Genomic DNA, 15407 nt, shown 5'->3' with positions numbered 1-15407 from the left:
AAAGGTTGTTCAAGTATATATGTGTGCCTGCACGAATGCTGAATGGGAACAGATTGCGGCCTAGTTCAAGCCATAGAATCCCTACGGATGCAGAAGGAGGCCATTCAGCCCATCGAGTCTGCACCGACTCTCTGAAAAAGCATCTTATCTAAGTCCACCCTGCTGCCCCATCCCCATAACCCTGTGCATTTACCATAGCTAATCTAACTAACCTACACATCTTGGATAATTTAGCATGGCCAATCCACCTAACAAAGAACAAGGAACAAAGAAAAATTACAGCACAGGAACAGGCCCTTCAGCCCTCCAAGCCTGCACCGACCATGCTGCCCGACCGAACTAAAACCCCCTACCCTTTTGGGGACCACATCCCTCTATTCCCATCCTATTTATGTTTTTGTCAAGACGCCCCTTATAAGTCACTACTGTATCCGCTTCCACTACCTCCCCCAGCAATGAGTTCTAGGCACCCACTACTCTGTGTAAAAAATCTGCCTCGTACATCTCCTTTAAACCTTGCCCCTCATGCCTCAAACCTGTGCCCCGTAGCAATTGATTCTTCTAACCTGGGAAAAAGCTTCTGACTATCCACTCTGTCCATGCCTCTCATAATCTTGCAGACTTCTATCAGGTTGTCCCTCAACCTCTGTTGTTCCAGTGAAAACAAATCAAGTTTCTCCAACCTTTCCTCATAGCTAATGCTCTCCATATCCGGCAACATCTTGGTAAGTATTTTCCAAAAGATTTCCTCTCCAAAACCTCCACATCCTTCTGGTAGTGTGGCGACTAGAATTGAACACTGTATTCCAAGTGCGGCCTAAACTGAAGTTTTGTAAAGCTGCAACATGACTTACCAATTTTTAAACTCAATTCCCTGGCCAATGAAGGCTGTATGCCTTCTTGACTGCCTTCTCCACCTGCGTTGCCACTTTCAGTGACCTGTGTACCTGTACACCCAGATCCCTTTATCTATCAATACTCTTAAGGATTCTGCCATTTACTGTATGTTTCCTAACTGTGTTAGACCTTCCAAATGCATTGCCTCACATTTTTCAGGATTAAAATCCATCTGCCATCTCTCCGCCCAAGTCTCCAACTGATCTATATGCTGCTGTATCCTCTGATGGTCCACATTGCTATCTGCAAATCCACCAACCTTTGTGCTGTGCGCAAACTTACTAATCAAACCAGTTACATTTCCCTCCAAATCATTTATATATATATTACAAACAGCAAAGGTCCCAGCACTGATCCCTGAGGAACACCACTTGTCGCAGTTGTCCATTCAGAAACGCATCCTTCCATTGCTACCCTCTGTCTTCTTTCACCGAACCAGTTTTGTATCAACCTTGCCAGCTCATCTCTGATCCAATGCAACTTCACCTTTAGCATCAGTATGCCATGAGGGACCTTGTCAAGGCCTTACTGAAGTCCATATAGACAACATCCACAGCCCTACTCTCATCAATCATCTTTGTCACTTCCTCGAAAAACTCAATCATGTTCGTGAGACACAACCTCCCCTTCACAAAACTGTGTTGCCTCTCACTAATACGTCCACTTATTTCCAAATGGGAATAAATCCTGTCTCGAAGAATCCTGTCCAATAATTTTCCTACCACGTGATGTAAGGCCCACCAGCCTGTAATTACCTGGATTATTCTTGCTACCCTTCTTAAACAAAGAAACAACATTGGCTATTCTTTAATCCTCTGGGACCTCCCCTATAGCCTGTGAGGATTCAAAGACTTCTCTCAAGGCCCCAACAATTTCCTCCGTTGCCTCTCTCAATATTCTGGGGTATATCCTATCAGGCCCTGGGGGCTTGTCTACCTTAATGTTTCTCAAGAACCCCAATACCTCCTTTTTTATCTCAACACGGCTCAAACTATCAACACATCCTTTCCGAGCCTCATCATCCACCAGTCCTTCTCTTTGGTGAATAATGACGCAAAGTACTCATTTAATACCTCATCCATTTCCTCTGGCTCCATGCATAAATTCCCCTCCCTTGTCCTTGAGTGGGCCAAACCTCTCCCTGGCTACCCACTTGCTCCTTACATAGGTTTAAAAAAAGCCTTGGGCTTTTCCTTAATCCTGCCGGCCAATGCTTTATCGTGACCCCTTTTAGCCCTCTTACTCCTTGTTTAAGTTTCTTTCTGCTTTCCTTGTATTCAACACTTGCTTCGAATGTTCCCAGCCTCTTAGCTTTGACAAATGCTTCCTTTTTCTCTTTGACTATGCTAACAATATCTCCCATTATCCAAGGTTCCCAAAACTTATCATACTTATCCTTCATCCTTACAGGAATGTGCCAGTTCCTGAATCCCTATCAACTTACACTTGAAAGCCTCCCACATGCCAGATATTGATTTGCCCTCAAACATCTGCCCCCCAATCTACATTCTTCAGTTCTGCCTAATATTGTTGTAACTAGCCTTCCCCCAGTTTAGCACTTTAACTTGAGGACTACACTTATCTTTATCTGTCAGTACCTTAAAACTTACTGAATTATGGTCACTGTCCCCAAACTGCTCCCCTATTGAAACATCGCCCACCTGGCTGGGCTCATTCCCCAATACCAGATCCTGAATGACCTCTTCCCTAGTTGGGCTTTCTAGATACTGTTTCAAGAAGCTCTCCTGGATGCTCCTTACAAATTCTGCCACATCCACGCCCCTAGCATTAAGTGACTACCAATCAGTATAGGGGAAGTTAAAATCTCCCACCACAACAACCTTGTTACTTTTACACCTTGCCAAAATCTGCCTACATATCTGTTCCTCTATTTTCCGCTGTCAGTTGGGTGGCCTATAGTAAACCCCCAACGCTGTGACTATACCTTTCCTACTCCTGAGCTCTATCCATATTGCCTCGCTGTATGAGACCTCCAAGGTGTCCTCCCACAGTACACCTGTGATGTTCCCCTTAACCAGTAGTGCAACTCCCCCACCCCTTTAACATCCCCCTCTATCCCGCCTGAAACATCTGTATCCTGGAATGTTAAGCTCCTGTCCTTCCCTTAACCAAGTCTCTGTAATGGCAACAATATCGTAGATCCTAGTACTAATCCAAGCTCTAAGTTCACCTGCCTTACCTGTTACACTTCTCGCATTGAAACAGATGCACTTCAGACCATCTCTTTGATTAGCAACCGCACCCTGCCTGCTGTTTCTCTGGGTCTTACTGGCCCTACTCTCTGGTTCCCCTTCAGCTAATTCACCTTTGCTTTGGTTCCCACCCCCCTGCCAAACTAGTTTAAATCCTTCCTAGCAAACTTCCTGGCCAGAATATTTATGTCCTTCCAGTTTAGGTGCAATCCATCATTCTTATACAGGTCCTATCTGCTCTAGTAGAGACTCCAATGGTCCAGATATCTGAAATCCTCCCTCCTACACCACCTATACAGTCATGGACTGGGGGAGGAAAACGGAACACCCGGAGGAAATCCACATAGACACAGGGAGAACAGGCAAACTCCACAAAACTCCACAGTCACCCAAGACCAGAATTGAACCTGGGTCCCTCGCACTGTGAGGCAGCAATACTAACCACAGTGCTACTCTTAGTCGTGATGCCTTCCCTCTTCTGCATCACACCCCAAGTGCTTGAATAGATTGCCAATATTCATCATCACATATACTTATTGGCCCTTGGGCAAAGGTACCCGGAGAATGAGATGCAGACCGAGAAAATGCAGAGGGGGAGGAGAGGAGGAGAATGATGGAAAATAACATATACAGGTCACACGCTGTCTGGTTACTGTCCACTGTCCAGGTTCAAGCTGGTGAAAGGCAAATTTAGACATGATGTCAGGAAGTTCTTCACAAAAGAATTAGTGCTTGGAGCGGATTTTATCTAGATTGTAGAATAGAGATGAGCCACATGATCTCCATCTGTATTTATGCTGTAATTTTGTGGATGCTGCTTTCTATATTCCCCCCACTCCCCCACCCCCAGCACTTTGAAAAGGTCATTGCCAGTATTTGATGGCTTTTGTCCAATGTGGTTAGGGAAACAAATCATTAATGTCGCCCCCTTCGAATAGCTATTACTGTTACCGGATTTATTTTTCTCTTGGGCTTGAGAGAGAAGCTATCCAGGAGTGTCAAATTAGGCTGTAAAAATTCACAACAATCCTGATACTTATTCACAGAAGCACAGCTGGCAGGAATGATGACTGCATTGGGAGTCTGTCAAAGTCATTAACAGGGGGAAGATGTGTCCAAAAGTACGTTTGAACTATTGCTACAGTCAAAATCATTGTCCCGAAGTAAGCTTAAACATGCACCTTAACGCACATTTCAGAACCACTGCAATAAAGCTTTCAGCTGTCTTGACAGGAAGATTGTACTCAAAGCACAGGACACTAATAGGGCCAGGTCAAGAAAGCAGTCTGTCGGCCGCAATGGTTGAAGCATATCGAATTGAACAAAAACAAAACCTCTTCGTTGAACATGTCAATCTGTACAGCTAAAGCAAATGGATACTCGACGGTCGTACAATTCAACAAGTTACAGGTTGCCTGTCAATCACAGTGGAATCACACAAGCCCCATGCAACACACGTACTAATGAGACAAGCAGTACCTTTGGGAAAGCAGGCACAGGGCTAAGCCAGGACCTGACATTACCTCGATTGCCTTTGGTTCAATGAAACTTGAACAATATACTACGGCAGCAATTTAGAAAGCTCCCCTGGATGTGGATACAACATGGGGTTGATAATTTACACCAGTTACTACTTTCTTGCTAAAATTAGCAAACAGGAGAACACGTCAATTTTGATATTTAATTATAGAAAACTTGCATCGGGGGAGAGATTGGCAACAAAAGAAGAATGCACGAACTGAATGAAACTTTGGAGTTTGCTGTTTAAAATGAAGATCCATTCGCCCATCCCACCACCCCTAGTTTTCTCTGCTAATTTCTCTGTGGCCACCAGCAAAGCTCCAGTACCTCAGTGTGCTTTGTGAGTGCGTGTCCGCAGATTATTTATGATGTGGCCTGATCCAGCCCTTGTCAACTCTCACTTGCACCCTTATAGATTTGATAGTGACAAAGATCAAGGCAAAAATAACTTACATTTATAAAACACTTTTCACAACTACTGGATGCCTCAAAATGCTTCATGGCCAATGAAGTCCTTTTGAGATGTAGTACTGTTGTAACTTAGGAAACATGGCAGCTGACGTGCACAAAGCAATCTCCAAATGGCAATCCCTTTCTGTGATGTTGACTGAGAGATGAATATCAGCCAGGGCACTCAGGATAGCTGCCCTGTTCTTCTTCAAAACAGTGCAATGGGATAGAAACATAGGAGGAGGCCATTCGATCATGGCTGATTATCCAACTCAATAGCCTAATCCTGCTTTCTCCCCATACCCTTTGATCCCATTCACTCCAAGTTCTATATCTGGCCACCTCTTGAATACATTCAATGTTTTGGCATCAACTATTTCCTGCAGTAATGAATTCCGCCGGTTCACCAGTCTTTGGTGAAGAAATGTCTCCACATCTCTGTCCTAAATGGACATCAGACGGTGATCCCTGGTTTTGGACTCCCCTACCTTTGGGAACATCCTTCCTGCATCTACCCTTCCATCCCTGTTAGAGTTTCTTAAGTCTCCATGAACACCACCCCCATTCGTCTGACCTCCAGCAAAAACAATCCTAACCTAGTCAATCTCTCTTTATACATCAGATCCACCATCCCCAGAATCAGCCTAGTAAACCTTCGCTGCACTCCCTTGAGAGCAAGAACATCCTTCCTCAGTAAAGGAGACCAAAACTATACACAGTATTCGAGGTGTGGTCTCGCCAATGCCACGTCTAATTGCAACAACACATCCCTTTTACATCCACTCAAGTAGGCTGATGTGTTCCCCCGGTTGAACATCATATCTAAAAGACTGCATTTCCAACACTGCAGCGCTCCCTCAGTATTGAACTGGAGTGTCAGCCAAGACTTGTGCGCTCGAACCCTGGGATAGGACTTGAACCCAAAATCTTGTGAGTCAGTGACAGGAGCGATACCAGCTTAAAACACAGCAGAACAAGACTAGCAGTTTTCTTTTAATCATCTTTGTGATCGTAGCAACTCTAAAGCAGACGTTTTGGGGATCCTGTCTTTGACCTGTCTGACATCTCTGGCTAAGTGCCACACTGAACACTGTGACTGCAGTGTTATGGCCATTTATGCCAGCAGGATTTTCCCATCCCACTGCAGTGATCAGAGATTTGGTTGCTGCAGGAGTTTGGTGTGAACGGGATGGTAAGATTGTGCCCTGTATTTACTGAGGAAGCTGAAACTGGTGCTTTAGTTAAATGAATATGTCCATTCAGAAATGAAATCTCCATTTTATAATCGGGGGACTAGCTAAGGTAAATGCATGGGGTTACGGGGATAGGGCATGGGTGGGATGTGGTCGGTGCAGACCCGATGGGCTGAATGGCCTCTTCCCGCACAGTAGGATTCTATGACTCTATTCTATAATACATCTTCATACTGCTGGTGTGCATTATTTAAATGAATGGTGGAGGAAATCTTTCACTGTCATGTTAATTTCTGAAAAGCTCAGCCTTTCCATATTGCCCTTACCCTTATAGGAAAGGGATGGAATAATATCCTCAGCTCCCTTTTCTTTGAAGTTCTTCTCATTTCCCCACCACTGCCAGCTGCATTCTCATTCCAGCAACAGAACTGTTATCGTTATAGATCTTTGAAGTGCAGAGGAAAGTGCAATGAAGTAGATTTTTAAAGTTTATTTAATCGTGTCACCAGTAGGTTTACATTGACACGGCAATGAAGTTGATGTGACAATCCCCTAGTCGCCACAGTCTGGCGCCTGTTCGGGTACACCGACGGAGAATTTAACATGGCGAACGCATCTAACCAGCATGTCCTCTGGACTGTGGGAGGAAACCGGTGCATCCGGAGGAAACCCATGCAGACACGGGGAGAACATGTAGACTCTGCACAGATAGTGACTCAAGCCGGGATTCGAATCCGGGTTCCTTGGCACTGTGGGGCAGCTGTGCTAACCACTGTGCCACCGTGCTTTGAGCCTGATCCCAACTGCATCCAGCTTCTTGAGTCTGTTCTCACACATTGTAACCACAGAAGGCAGCTGTGTGTCGATTAGAATGAGGGCCTTTCTGTGCCAGGTCATGGAGTGAACCTCTGGCATTGACCTTTCCAGCACCCAGCATAATCCCCAAAAAGCAGATCCGTTGGTCCTCCCGTACATTTCTAAGGTTCCCATATCTTGGGGCCAGCTCCAGCCTGCTAAATCTGGTAACTTGGTTTGAAATTTTGACGTCAGTGTGAGCTCCGAAATCAAAATAAAAGGAACATCAATGCACAAGGCTGGAGTAATACTCTGATCAATTTGGAGAGGTCAGAGAGTTTTGTAAACGTACAGTTTCTGATTGCAAAGTGTTTACAAGACACTCCAGGTAGCAGACAAAAAAAAAATGGAAGTTTCAACAGAATCCATCGTCCCACTGAGGTCAGTCAGTAGCCAACAGCTGCTGGGGCACTCAGTCCGCACACACTGATGTGCGTAATCAGGGTTTTGACAAGAGTACAGAATAGAAAGGAGAAAATGGAAAATAATTAACCCCACGAGTTTTAACTTGCAGCAATTCTCCATCAGGGACCAGTTTGAAATGTCAAACTGCTGAAATATTGTTATGACCGGGTGGGGAGTGATGGACCGGTTCCCCTCTACTCAGCCTCCCTCGGTTGGTCGTGGCAAAGTATTTGAACATTTATTTTTCTGCATAAGTGCCTTTTCCAATCCAAATGTATTCACATCTTTAATAATGAACTGATCAAACCAGGCCTTCTTGAGTTAAAGAACAAATGTTTATTAGCTAATAATAAAACAAAATAATAAAAGACACAACAGTGTACACACAGCTTCAGCAGCGAGCTAGAAACATAGAAATGAGAAGCAGGAGCAGGCCATTTGGCCCTTCAAGCCTCCACTGCTTATTATGATCATGGCTGATCACCCAACTCAGTAACCTGTTCCTGCTTTGCCCACACCATATCCCTTTAACCCCGAGAGCGATATATAACTCATTCTTGAAAGCGTACACTGTTTTGGCCTCAACTGCTTTCTGTGATAGAGGCTGGAATTTTACCGGCACGCCTGCCCTGATTCCGGGGTCGGGCAAGGCTCGGAGAACAGCATTCTACATTGGCCATGGGTGGAATTGTAGGAACCTCGGCCGGTAAAATTCAGCCCAGAGAATTCCACATGCTCATCATTCTCTGGGTGAAGAAATTCTTCCTCATCTCAGTCCTAAATGGTTTATCCCATATCCTTAAGAATGTGATTCCTAGTTCTGGGCTTCCTCACAATCTGGAACGTTCTGCATCTATCCTGTCTAGTCCTGTTAGCACTGATCCCTAGAAAACCCACTAATCATTGCCTGCCACTTAGAAAAAGATCCATTTGTTCCTACACTGTGTTTCCTGTCTGCCATCTAGTTTTCTATCCATCTTAATGCACTACCCTCAATCCCACGTGCTTTAATTCTACACACTAATCTCCTATATGGGACCTTGTCGAAAGCTTTCTGAAAGTACAAATAAACCACATCCATTGGCTCCCCCTCATCAATTCTATTTACATACTTGAAGAATTCTAGTAGGTTGGTCACGCATGATTTCCTTTGTGTAAATCCATGCTGACTCTATCCGATCTTGCTTTCCAAGTGCTTAGCCATCAAAACTTTTACTGTGGACTTTAGCATTTTCCCCACTCCCAGGCAAATTCTCTGTTTTCTCTCCACTTCCTTTCTAAATGATGGGGTCACATTCAGCACTCCCCAATTTGTAGGAATTGTTCCAAAGTCTATAGAATCTTGGAAAATGACCAGCAATGCATCTACTATTTTCTTAAGTACCCTAGGGTGTAGATTATTAGGCCCTGGGAATTTATCAGCCTTCAGCCCCATCAATTTCCCCAATACCATTTTCCTACTAATACTGATTTCCTTCTGTTCCTCCCTCTCACTAAACCCAGTGTCCCCCAAAAATTATAGTATATTATTTGTGTCCTCCTATGTGACAGAACCAAAGTATATATTTTGTTGTTTATCCATTTCTTTGTACCCCTTTGTAAATTCACCTGTTTCTGATTGTAAGGAACCGACATTTGTCTTCAATAATCCACTTTCTTCACATACCTATAGAAACTTTTACAGCCACTTTTTAAGTTCCCTGCAAGTTTACTCTTGTACTCAATTTTTCCCTCCTTAATCAACCCCTTTGTCCTCCTTTGCTGAATTCTAAACTGCCCCCAATTCTCTGATCTGCTATTTTGTTCTTCTGGCCAGTTTATATACCTCCTACTTGGATCTAATACGATCTCTAATTTTCCTTGAAAGCCAAGCAATGGTTTGGCCAGCTTTCTAATTTTATCTTTACATCCGACGAGAATGAACAATTAAAGAATCACAGAATCCTTACAGTTACAGAAGGAAGCCATTCAGCCCATCAAGTCTGTACTGACCACAATCCTACCCAGGTCCTATTCCCATAACCCTCATTTACCCTGTTAATCCCTCTGAAACCAGGGCCAATTTAGCATGGCCTATCAATAAACCCACACATTTTTAGACTGTGGGAGGAAACCCATGCAGAAACAGGGAGAAAGGGCAAACTCCACACAGACAGTGACCACACAGGCAGGAATTGAACCTGGGTCCCTGGCAGCAGTGCTAACTATTATTGCAGCTCTCACCCATGAGCTCTTTAAATGTTTGCCATTGCCAGTCCACCGTCATCCATTTAAGTAACATTCCCCCATCCATCATTGCCAACACGTGCCTCATATCATCATAATTTCTTTTATTTAGATTCAGGACCCTAATCTGATAAGCAATTGTATCACTCTCTATCTTGATGAAGAATTCTATCATATTACAGTCACTCATCCCTAAGAGGTCTCCCACAACTAGAGTGCCAAGTATTTTTTTCTCATCACACAATGCCTTAGTCTAAGATGGCCTGTTCTCTAGTTGGTTCCTCAATCAATTGGTCCAGAAAACCATCCCGTATATACTCCAAGAATTCCTCCTCTATGGTATTTTACTTATTTGATTTGTCCAATCTACATACAGATTCAAATCACCCATAATTACAAATATTTCTTTATCACAACTATCTTTAATTTCTTGTTTAGTACCATCCCCAACATCACCACTATGGTTTGGGGTCTAAATATATCCCCACTTAATTTTTTTTTCTTTCTTGGTGTTCCTCAACTCCACCCATACAAATTATAAATTGTTGGAGCTAATATCCTTCCTCACTATTGCGCTAATTTTCCTTTTAACCAGCAGTGCAAACCCACTGCATTTTCCTTTTTGTCTATCCTTCCTAAATACTGAATACCCTTGGATGTTCAGTTCCCATCCCTGATCACCCTGCAGCCATGTCTTCACAATCCTGACTATATGATATCCGTTTACATCTAATTATGTGAACAATTGTTTCTACTGGTGTCCTTGATAGTAGCTTAATTGTTTCAATAATTTACAGCATCTCTCCTATAGTAACACAGAGTGGTTAGCATTACTGCCTCGCAGCACCAGGGACCCAGATTCAATTCTGACCTTGGCTAACTGTCTGTGTGGAGTTTGCACATTCTCCTTGTGTCTGCGTGGGTTTCCTCCCACAGTCTAAAGATGTGCAGGTTAGGTGGATTGGCCATGTTAAATTGCCTCTTAGTGTCCAAAGGTGTGTAGGCTAAATTGATTGGCCATGATAAATCGCCCCATAGTGTTAGGGGGGTTAGCAAGGTAAAGACATGGGGCTCCTTGGCAGGACTGTTGTTGGTGTAGGATCAATGGGCTGAATGATTGTATGATAATGTTATCAGAGTTATTTTTGAATGACAGCAACTAAACAAAAAGGCCAGAGCCAAACAATCAAAATGTTAATGCAGTTCATAATGATTGTTACTTAAAAAGGCCATTTTTCCCTTCAACTTTTTTGCCCCCTTTTTCTCTGTGAAGGCTGTAAGACTTGGAAATGCACTTAATATGCCTTGTAAACCTAGCTGGGAAGTCCCAACTCTATTTCACCATCTAACCATCTCGATCCCTTTGCTACTTTTTGATTTGTAAAATTAAATTTTGCATTTGAGAAAATTAATTGTACCTTGATAATCTGCCGGGAATGACCCACATTGTGCATTACTGAGCTGTATGGGCCAGAGAATAGGAGCTTCCAATGTTCAAATCGCTGCCATTGGGTCTGTTCTAAGTTAATTAATCTCACCATTTCTCTTTAGGGGTTTGGCAGTAAGGCAGGGTGGGAGCTGTGCAATGATAACTGTTGCTCTCATTGCCATGATTGCCATGTTGGTCGGTTAGCTGAATGTAATTGTGTTCCATTGGTGCAATGTTTCGTGGTTTTAAACCAAGCTTAAAAGAGGTGTCACAGGTAGATAGGGTGGTGAAGATGATGTTTGGCACAGTTACCTTCATTAACTGAGTACAGGAGTTTGGACATTATACTACAAACGTACAAGACATTGGTAAGACCACATCTGGAGTAGTGCATATGATTCTGGTCACCCTGCTACATAGGAAGGATGCTATTAAACTGGAAAGGATGCAAAAAAAATTTACAAGGATGTTACTAGGACTGAAGGTTTGAATTAGGAGAGGCTGGATAGGCTGAGATGTTTTTCCCGATGCATAACAGGATGCAGGATGACCTTATAGAGGTTTATAAAATCATTAAGGGGGGCCTTGATAAGGTGATTAGCCAAGGTCTTTTCTCCAGGGTAGGGGAGCCCAAAACTAGAGGTCATTAGTTTTAAGGTGAGAGGGGAAAGATTTCAAAGGGACCTGAGGGACAACCTTTTTACAGAGGCTGATGTGTGTACATGGAATGAGCTACCAGAGTAGATGGTAGAGGCGGACACAATTAAAAGACAATTGGACAAGTACACAGATAGGAAAGAGTTAAAAGGGTTAGCAGGCAAATGGGACTAGTTCAGTTTAGGAAACCTGGTCAGCACAGATGTGATGGGCTGAAGGGCCTGTTTCCATGCTGTATTATCTCTATGACTCTATTATGGGTTTTTAGAGTGTGTTGACCTTTCGAGACAGGCTCTCGACAGGAAAAGTACCACATTGGAAGCATCAAAGCAGAAAATCTCCCTGTGGTTCCACATCAGCATCCTGGTCCCTTGTGTTCTTTATGCATCAGTCAAGATGGTGACGTTAACAGATCATTTAACCAAGGGGAGTGAGAAGGGTTGACTCAGCCATGCCTGACATTGTCCTCGTTTGACATCAATTTGCATATGGATTCAGCACAGACTTGACTATGACGTGTGTGTGCGTGTGTCTGTGCGGGCTTCAATTCTATTTTACGGATCACTTGCTGTATCATTGTAACATGCGTTTTTTAAAAAAATATGATATCAGTTCAAAGTCCATTTATAATCCATGTTCTGTGAACTTTGTTATATTCTTTGTAAGATTTTTAATTTGATTTGATTTATTATTGTCACATGTATTATCAAACAGTGAAAAGTATTGTTTCTTGCATGCTATACAGACAAAACATACCATTGATAGAGAAGGAAACGAGAGAATGCAGAATGTACTGCATTGTTAGAGAGTTTAAAAGAGTTGGGATGAAGTTTTAGATGCAAAGAACGAGAGTAAAAGATAGAATTAGAAGGTATGCTGGGCACAGCTTGCAAGAGGTCACCACGCTCTGGTGCCATCTTGGAAATATTTGGAAAAACTTCTTCCCAAAAATACAATAAAAGAACTGTATATGATGCTAAAAGCTAAATACTGAAGATGCTGGAAATCCAAAATGAAAACACAAAATGCTGGATAATCTTAGCGGATCTGGCAGCATCCACACATGATGTGGGTATGCCGGCGTTGGACTGGCGTAAACACAGTTAAAAGTCTGACAACACCAGGTTTTAGTCCAACCTATTTATTTGATAATATACTCACAAGCTTTCGGGGTTAGCCCCTTCGTCAGGTGAATGGAGAGTTCTGGCCTCAGACAGAGCATATAAAGCACAGACAGTTTAGTAGTTCAGTAATCTCTAAACTGTCTGTGCTTTATATGCTCTGTCTGAGGCCAGAACTCTCCATTCACCTGACGAAGGGACTAACCCGAAAGCTTGCGAGTATATTATCAAATAAATAGGTTGGACTAAAACCTGGTGTTGTCAGACTTTTTACTGAGCATCCATACAGGCAGAGACAGAGTTAACCAGAATTTTACCACCTTGCCAGTCCCAGAATCAGGGTGGGCGAGACTCACAGAACGGCAGTCGTGTTTCTTGCTACAGCACAATTCTACTGGTGCCCAGGCTACCCTTCCCAGGTACCTCGGCCAAATGGGTAATATTCATTTCAGTATTGACACGCACATTCCTCCAGTGATGATTGGATAGCAATCACAAGCAATTGGACTATTCACCCCCCTCCTTGACCATGGACACAGAAGCCCGTTGTAGTTCCTCGGCTTAGGTCTGCTAACCCGACCCAGGCCAGGGATCAAAGCTGGAGCCCTGATCTGTACAGCTCAGTAACATGCCATGTGCTGCATATGCCTGTTGTTACGATTGCTGAGTTTGCCATCAGGACCTTAATGCCTCACCGCTCAAAAAAAAGGCAAATTAACCTTTCAGGTTTGGCGGCATTAAGATTTCCTAAAGAATTCCACAATACCCACTTTGAAGCAGGAAAAGAGGAAAAGGAAAGAAAAGAAAGACTTGCATTTATATAGCACCGTTCACGCCCACAGTCTCAAAGCACTTTACAGCCAACAAAGTACGTTTGAAGTGTAGCCACTGTTATAGTATAGAAAAGGTGGCAACCAATTGGTGCACAGCAAGCTCCCATAAACAGCAATGTGACAGTGACCAGAAATCATCTATTTTTGTTATTTTATTCTTTCATGGAATGTGGGCGTCACCAGCAAGACTAGTGTCTGATGCCTATGCTTAATTGCCCATGAACTGAATGGCTTGCTAGAGGGCAGTTAAGAGTCAACTACATTACTGGGGGTCTTAGAATTCCTATAGTGCGTAAAAGACCATTCGACCCATTGAGACTGCACTGACTCTCTGACAATAGCGTCTTTCTTACTCAGGCCCTCTCCCCTGCCCTTTCCCTATACATTGTGATATTGATTGAGAATCATAGAGGTTTACGACATTGAAACAGGTCCTTCGACCCATGCTGCCCAGTTTTTACCACTAAGCTATTCCTAATTGCCCACATTTGGCCGAATTAGCATGTACAACTGGTGATCACAATCTTCCTCTGTAGGAAATGGTACCAACACTTTTTAGACTAGGGAAAAGTAATTTAGTAAACACGCAACAGGAAAATCATAGAATCCCTACAGTGCAGAAGAAGGCCATTTAACCCATCAACCCTGCATCAACCTATCCAGGCCCTGTCCGTGTAACTACCCTGCTAGTCCCCCTGACACTAAAGGGCAATTTATCATGGCCAATCAACCTAACTCGCACATCTCTGGAGTGTGGGATGAAACCAAAGCACCTGGAGGGATCCCATACATTCATGCGGAGAACATGCAAATTCAACACAGACAGTTACCCAAGGCTAGAATTGAACCTGGGTCCCTGATGCTGTGAGGCAGCAGTGCTAGCCATCGTGCTGCTCCTAAATCTAAATTTTCTTTCAATTTCCAGGACTTATGTAGATATTCCTTGATACCATCTTACCCATCTAACTGTCTAAACGCTTTTTAAAGGACAAAATTGTTCCCGCCTCTGTTACTACCTCTGGCAGGACCCTGGGGAGATAGTAGTGAGTGGTAATGTTACTGGGCTAGTAATCCAGGCCAATGCTCTCCAGGCATGGGTTCAAATCCCCAGAAGGTGGCTGGTGGGACTTAATTTTAATGAATAATTTTGGAATAGAAAGCTAGTTTCAGTAATGGTGATCACATGACAACTATCATTTTTTTTGTCGTAAAACACCAACTGTAATGCCTTTCAAGGGAGGAAACCTGATCTGGCCTACATGTGATTCCAGCCCCACAGCAATCTGATTGATTCTTAACTGTCCTTGGAAAAGTGCAATGTATTCATTTGAAGACCAGTTAAGGAAGGGCAACAAATGCTGGCCTTTTCCTAATGGTGCCCACGTTCCACGAAAGCATAAAATAAACTTCCTTCTTTGAAATAGCACCACAGGATCATTGATGTTCATGTGAGAGGGTAGAAAGGACCTTGGTTTAACATCTCATTGAAAAAGTGGCAGCTCCAACAATGCAGGTTGATGGGTTGAACGGCCTCTCTCTGCACTCCAGGGATTCTATGATTTTCCTGTTGTGTGTTTCTTAAATTACATTTTTCTAGCCTAAAAAGT

General features: G+C 43.3%; 1 protein-coding gene across 2 annotated transcripts in view; it reads right to left on the bottom strand.

Annotated features, from left to right (window-relative positions):
- LOC145356912 (prickle-like protein 1) overlaps positions 1–15407 on the bottom strand; it is a 133577-nt gene that overhangs the window by 29790 nt on the left and 88380 nt on the right. The gene's annotated exons all lie outside the window — the stretch shown is intronic.

The sequence above is a fragment of the Carcharhinus amblyrhynchos genome, chromosome 22 (assembly GCF_965287045.1).
Source record: "Carcharhinus amblyrhynchos chromosome 22, sCarAmb.v2.hapA, whole genome shotgun sequence".
NCBI lineage: Eukaryota > Metazoa > Chordata > Chondrichthyes > Carcharhiniformes > Carcharhinidae > Carcharhinus > Carcharhinus amblyrhynchos.
This window is presented reverse-complemented; position numbering and strand designations above follow the sequence as displayed.